The sequence below is a fragment of the Sinocyclocheilus grahami genome, unplaced genomic scaffold (genome assembly GCF_001515645.1).
Source record: "Sinocyclocheilus grahami isolate Dianchi unplaced genomic scaffold, SAMN03320097.WGS_v1.1 scaffold591.1, whole genome shotgun sequence".
NCBI classification, from domain to species: domain Eukaryota; kingdom Metazoa; phylum Chordata; class Actinopteri; order Cypriniformes; family Cyprinidae; genus Sinocyclocheilus; species Sinocyclocheilus grahami.
The window spans coordinates 395,622-403,052 of record NW_015505770.1 but is presented as its reverse complement, the minus strand read 5'-3'; positions in this window follow the sequence as shown (position 1 = coordinate 403,052).

Here is a 7,431-nt window from a genome sequence, read left to right as displayed (position 1 = left end):
CCAGCTGAGGAAGTTCAACCTGCCACTGGAGCTGCTGAAACAGTTCTACTCCGCCATCATTGAATCCATCCTCTGCACTTCAATAACTGTCTGGTTCAGCTCAGCTACCAAATCTGACCTCAGAAGACTTCAGAGGGTAGTCCGGACTGCTGAGCGAATCATTGGTACAACCCTCCCTTCTCTCCAAGAACTGTACTTATCCAGAGTGAGCAAAAGGGCTGGCAGAATCACTCTGGACCCCTCACATCCAGCACACTCCCTCTATGAACTGTTGCCATCTGGTCGACGCTACAGAGCATTGAGGACCAGAATGACCAGACACGGGAACAGTTTCTTCCCTCAGGCCATGCATCTCATGAACACTTAACAATAACTGTGGAACACACACTATTTATTCACTCATACACTTATTTATCTAACACACATACTTAGTCTACACCTCAAATTTGCACATAATATTCAGTACCTGTACATACAAAAACTGTCTATTGTAATATACCTACACATACAACTGTCAATTTATATATTTCTATTCCTTATTTACTTGTTTTATTTTTTATTATCTGTGTTTTTTTGTTCTGTCACTGTCATTCTGTTACACTGTGGAAGCTTCTGTCACGAAAACAAATTCCTTGTATGTGTAAACATACCTGGCAATAAAGCTCATTCTGATTCTGATTCTGAATTCAGCTGGACACACTTTCCTGTTTATCACAACAAATGGCCAAGCAAGCACACTGACAAGTTACGCGATACAGTACGAGACCAAACGCAATGTCAGCATGTCTCCACACAGTAAACAAAACAAGCGTTTCCTAGCAACGACAACTGCCCTTAACACTGTGGCCCTGTCTACACGAACGCGGTTATTTTTAAAACCGCAGCTTTTTCTACACAGTTTGGCCGTTCATCCACACGCAAATGCAGCACCAGTTCATTGAAGCCGAACATTTTTGAAAACGCCTGCCAGGGTGAAGATTTTCAAAAAGTTGCAGTGTTATAATGTGGACAGCGAAACCGGAGTTTTTGGCTTGTGACGTCGGAGCCTGCACTGTTATCTCCGCCTACTGGAAGCTTTTTCAGGCTTCTGATTGGCCAACATGGCTTTACGGTTGAGATTATATCACCACCTGTAGGCTTTGCATGCTCTTGACAGCACTTCATAGCATGCGTTTGCGTTTTTATGTGGACAGAGATTTTTTTTTAAACGGAAAAAGGATAAACTCAGTTTATAAAAATACCTGTGTACATTTGGACATGGCCTGAGACAAGAAATAAATACACTTACGGGCTGCTTTTAACTTCTGCTGATTGACTGCTTCTCTCAAAGAGTATATCTTTACACTGTGTTTTGCTGGTGCTTGAACACACTTTCCTGTTTATCACAACAAATGGCCAAGCAAACGCACGACACTGACAAGGTACGCGATACAGTACGAAACAGATGGAAAATTGACAGGCTTGCACTGCAGTTCCATGGATGTTTTGCCCTACAGGTCTTCGAGGCACGTGACTGAAAATTATGAATAGGAATTATTGGGGTATAAATACCCAAGATGGCAAGGGCTTACTAGGGAAAGGTGAGAGTGATAGGTATCTGTGGAAACAGACAAGGTTAGCAATGCAACAATGGAAACATGAACTAAACACAGGAAGTGAACACAGAAACAAAGGGAACAAAACTATACTTCAAAATAAGGGTCTAAAACACAAAACAAGGGAACACAAGACAGGAATCCTCATACCAGAGTTAACTATTTCAAGTGTGAAAAGCTGAGGGTTCACTATACTATTCACTACAGGGTTCTACAGTGTACCTTTGAATTTTGTGATTACTATAAGCTTATTTTATGTTGTCTACCAGCTATTATGGTTGGGTAATATCAATTTTTTTTCTTTAAAATTTGGTTGATATTTTATATATCTCAATATTTTGCATTTACTGTGGAATAATTCACAAAAGGTGATTTTGGCTGTGGTGAAAATAACTGATTTAAAAAACAACAAAATAATTGTTATTTGAAGGCCATGATGACATACTTTGAAAATACAGGCTGTACACATTTCCTAATGTAAGTCAGGAGTGTGTATGTCCCCCACGTGGTGCTGAAAATGTCTAGGCATGCTCCTGATGAGATGGTGGATAGTGTCCTGTGGGATCACTGCCTGACCTGGATAAGGGCATCATTGAGCTCTTGGACAGTCTGTGGTGCTATACTTGGGGGCTTTGGATGCTCTGATACATAACATCCCAGAGGTTCTTAATTGGACTCAGGTCTGGGGAACTTGAGGCCCAGTCAATAGCATTTCATCCCGGTGCGTTATAGCAGTAAGGGTACCGTTGGCTAGATTGTGGAGGTCTGTGCGACCCTCCATGGATATCCCTCCCCAGACCATCACTGACCCACTGCCAAAACAGTAATTCTGGATGATGTTGCAGGCAGCTTAATGTTGCCCATGGCATCTCCAAAATGTTTTCATATCTGTCAAATGTACACTTTTAAACATCTATGAAGAGAATAGGGCACCAGTGCAGACCTGCCAATTCACATGTGGATGTGCCATCCTGGAGGAGCTGGACTACCTGGATATTTACACACTTTGCAACATATTTAGAGAAATAACTCTAGCTGTTGTGCATGGAAAGGAAAGACATGTAAAAGCAAGTTGTTCAGAAATGCACCTTTTACTCTTTAATGAAAAAGAATTATGACAGACTATCATTATTCCTAACATTTTACACATAAGAACACAAGCTGACGTTCTGAGGGTGTACACATACACACACACGTTTTATATATATTCCCCATTTAAAACAATGTTAAAACATCTCAGTAGAACATATTGCCTATTTCAAATACAGGAAAAGGAAAAGAGCCACAGTTTATAAAATATTAAAATTATTAACTACACTGAACAAAATTATAAACGCAACACTTTTGTTTTTGCCCCCATTTTTCATGAGCTGAACTCAAAGATCTAAGAATTTTTCTATGTACACAAAAGGCCTATTTCTCTCAAATATTGTTCACAAATTGGTCTAAATCTGTGTTAGTGAGCACTTCTCCTTTGCCGAGATAATCCATCCACCTCACAGGTGTGGCATATCAGGATGCTGATTAGACAGCATGATTATTGCAAAGGTGTGCCTTAGGCTGGCCACAATAAAAGGCCACTCTAAAATGTGCAGTTTTATCACACAGCACAATGCAACAGATATTTTGAGGGAGCCTGCTATTGGCATGCTGACTGCAGGAGTGTCCACCATAGCTGTTGCCCGTGAATTGAATGTTCATTTCTCTAACATAAGCCGTCTCCAAAGGCATTTTTTGTGAACAATATTTGAGAGAAATAGGCCTTTTGTGTACATAGAAAAAGTCTTAGATCTTTGAGTTCAGCTCATGAAAAATGGGGGCAAAAACAAAAGTGTTGCGTTTATAATTTTGTTCAGCGTATTAGGATACTTTTTTGTTGTTGTTGAACTACACAACCTAATAGTGAATAAAAAACACATTATGCAAATGTTGCTAGGAAAATTAACTTTTTATATTATATAAAAGGTCGGGTACTTTTTATTTTTTATTTATACCTCGGTTTCTCTTCTTCAAGGTCTGTGTCAGTCTAGGTTCTAGATCTCCCTCACCGCGCCAAAACATGTCTCGCACAACGGACTCTGTTGGCCACTGGGAGGACCTCGAGGCATGGCTAAGTGTTGCAACAGACAGCCTCCTACCTAAGGCTGCTGAAACACTGAAGCATCAGACACAGGACCAGCTGGATGACACACATAAGCCTCATGAGACAAGACCCAATTCAGAGCTACATTCACAAAGAACTAGCCAAGTTCACTGGCTCCCTTAAGCCACACATTCATCGCCACCCTCGAGCTGAGCGACAGGCTCAGGCCCATCTCCAGTAGGACCTAACACGCGCACAACGACGCATCGAGCAGCTAGAACTGGAGGCTCAGGAATGACGGGAAGGGCCTGATGAAGTGGAACAAGGCGCCGAGGAGGAGATCACTAGGCTAAAAGAGACCCTAGCATCTACTACTCAAGAGATGGAACAAGGCAAGGCTAACTACACTGATCTCTCCAACAAGCTACAATATGCAGAACAGCTCCTGGAAAAGGCAAAGGCCGACTTCAGAGACAAGAACAGCTGAATTAAAGCCCTTGAAACTCAACTGGATGAGTCAAGAAATGAGATCAGCTGCCTAACACGACAGTTGGACTACATCAAAGAGAAGTCCGACAGCATCAGAGAGGAACTCAGACATGCCTACGAGCTGCGCCCTGAGCCTGGCACCAGTCTCACCCTTGCCAAGCAGGACTGGGTCCCCTGTTCCTGGATTGAAACGTGATCAAAAGGGGGAGGGGGCAGTGCTGAAACATTCACCGGCTCCCTCTGAAGAACTTTACCTCACGACAAAACTAAAAGAACTTGCTCCAACCAGCCACAGATCATCGCATGTCTTGGACCTCAAAGACCTCGACAAGCTCGCCATGAACATTGGCAAATTCACCCCAAGTGTGCCAGGTAGCCAGGATGTCCAAGCTTATCTGCAAGACATCGATTTCCATCTGGAAATGAGACCCAATGTCATTGACAAAGATAGACTCTATTTGCTCCGAACAACATCCAGCCCTGAAGTGCACAGCTTCCTGGACCTGCAGCCTGCTCACACAAAAATTGATTACCACCTGCTCCGAGAAGCCCTCATTAAAGAACCCGGAATCAGAACAAGGACTAGTGGCTGCCCTGGAGACGAAACAAGGTCGTCATGAATCTCCTCAAGCCTACTACAGCCGACTCAGATGAGCATACTTCGGAACTCGCAACAAACCGGACAGGGAAGACTATCTGAACTTCAAAACTCTCTTCCTGAGAAACCTTCATCCTGGGGTAAGCCACCATCTTGGCTTCCTTGCATGTCCGCAAACAATGAGTGCTCAACAGTTGCGAGATTTGGCGCATAAAGCCTACGGAAAACAAAAGATGGCCTCAGAAAAGGGCACCAAATCCACAGAAGTTCTTGACTTCAACAATCAAAGTCAGGAGCTGGCTCTAGAGGGCGCCCAACATCAAGACCTTGCCAAGTCGCCACACAAAGAGTGGAACACCACCTCGTCCAACAGAGAACAGGACTCCCACGCTGGTACCCGACCTAAACAGAGGACCAACTACCGGGATGGACCGCGTGGACGACAACACTCACCTGCACGTCACTGGGAAAAAATCTTGGGACCAATCCAGACCTCATGAGAATCAATGGGACAGATCATGGAATCACCCAAACTAATTTGGAAACTCAAGAGGAAAAGGCTTGTGGGAATCCAACGGAACCTCCAAGGGAAAAACTACAAACACACCCTGGAGCAACCAGTCCAAGGAATCGACGAAAGAACTCACAAATATTCCAAGCTTACCGAGCTCAAACTGAATCCACACAAGAACAAAAGACATCACCGTATTTCGACTCACAAGAACTGATGAAAATGATGATGAAAGAGTTCTTCCAACGCGAGGAGGAGGATCGGAAGTGGGAAAAGACAAACCAGATTCAGCCTGAATACCAGCGGAACAGGAAGGCAGCGACCACCTGACCCAACAGACCACAGAGAACAGCACTTCCTCACCTCACTCTCAGAGAACCGTAACCTCCATAACTTCAGACAGACAAGAAATCCTACCTGAACAACCCGCAAAACAGTCAGAAACTGACCCAACACCTGATGTGTCAGATCACAGCAGCGTCCAACAAACACCTGCTGACGAAACCACTCAAGTTCCTGAAAATGCTGTCTTGGTCGTCTGCCACTCCAAAGAACACCAGATCAGTCCTGACATCCTACCTGTCTCGTCCCAAACTCCAGTCCCTCAACTCCTGGGCAACCTAATTGAGAAAGGTATAACAAGAAAGTTTTACCTCTCCATCATCATCATCATCGAACACCACATCAAAGTCGAAGCCCTCCTGGACACAGGAGCCAACGTCACCCTAATGTCAACTGAACTCCTCGAAGAAGTCCAAGAAAGAACAAAGAGGTCTAATAGCACCCTCAAACTTCAAAGGTGCAAGCTGAACCTTCAAGCATATTCCCACACGGGCCTACAGCTAAAACATATGGCCCCAATTCATCTAACTGTGGAACTGATGGACCTCGTTCACCCAGTATACGTCTCCCCACTCAACATGTATCCACTCCTCATTGGAAAATACCTGCTTAAATCGCTTTGAACCCTTAATTGACTTCAAGCAGCTAAAGATATGGACGCAAGTCCGCGAGCCTCTGCTCTTCCAGTCAGTAGACTCCCAAGAGACGCAGTGTCAAGCCACAAACACCGCCGCCCATTCACTGACCGATGATGCAATGTCAAAGCCTGGGCCAGGGCCAAGCTCAACTCCAAGCAGCAAAAACACTTTCCTCTGCTCATTGCAGGCGCCTGACTCAGACTCAGGCCCACTTTGAATCATGATTGCCATAAATGTCCACGATATATCAATGTCTGACGCAGCACTAGCCCTGTGGGTGGAGAACTCGGCTATCAGCCTGAAACTATTCAGAGCGTTGAAGCAAAGACAGCAGAACCTCCAACACATCTAAAAACACAGCCGCTTCCCTCTCAGGCCCTGGTCGACAACCATGGCTACCTCCAAAATCATCTGCGCTGTGGACATACGATGGAACAACAGTCACTACTTCCTCGTTGTCCCCAACCTACCTTATGACATCTACATTGGAGCAGACATCATGGTCTGGCTCAATGCCTGTGTGGACTTCGTGAACGACGTCATATGGGCTCCCCTGTCGCACCAACTGACCACTGCAGTCAACCTCAAGAACCTTCGAGCTGGTCAAACAATGCCAGATGCTTGCGCCATGATCAATGAGCAAGAATTTACAATACCTGCCTACAGCAAGAGTGTCAGTGTCCGCCTCAACATGCGACCTGGCCACTCTCTCGACAGTAAGCTAGGCTTCTTCCACCCGTCCAGGACCTGCTTAAGACTAGGACTGACCTTGGAAGCCACACCTCTCATTGAAGTGTCATCTTGTGCTGTGTATGTGTTGCTCAACAACTGTACAGCCAAAGACATCATTCCCAAAGCCAGTCACCTGGGATGGCTCATCAACCAGGCGTTCCACGACTTTGATCTAACGGTACCCTTCATAGGCCCCATACCCGTCCAACTAATGTCAGATGAATATGATGACACCGTAATGTTCACAAGACCCTATGAAACCATTGCCATCACTTCTATTCTGCCAGTGTCCAGAGAAAGCGTCTGCCGATCAGAAATCACAGACGACACTCACCTTGCAGTCTACGCTGTCTCAACGCAGCCCACAACAGAATCACCTGCACAGGTGACCATCAAGGCACAGAGCCCCTCAAATGACTTAACCATGGAGGAACCCTACATCG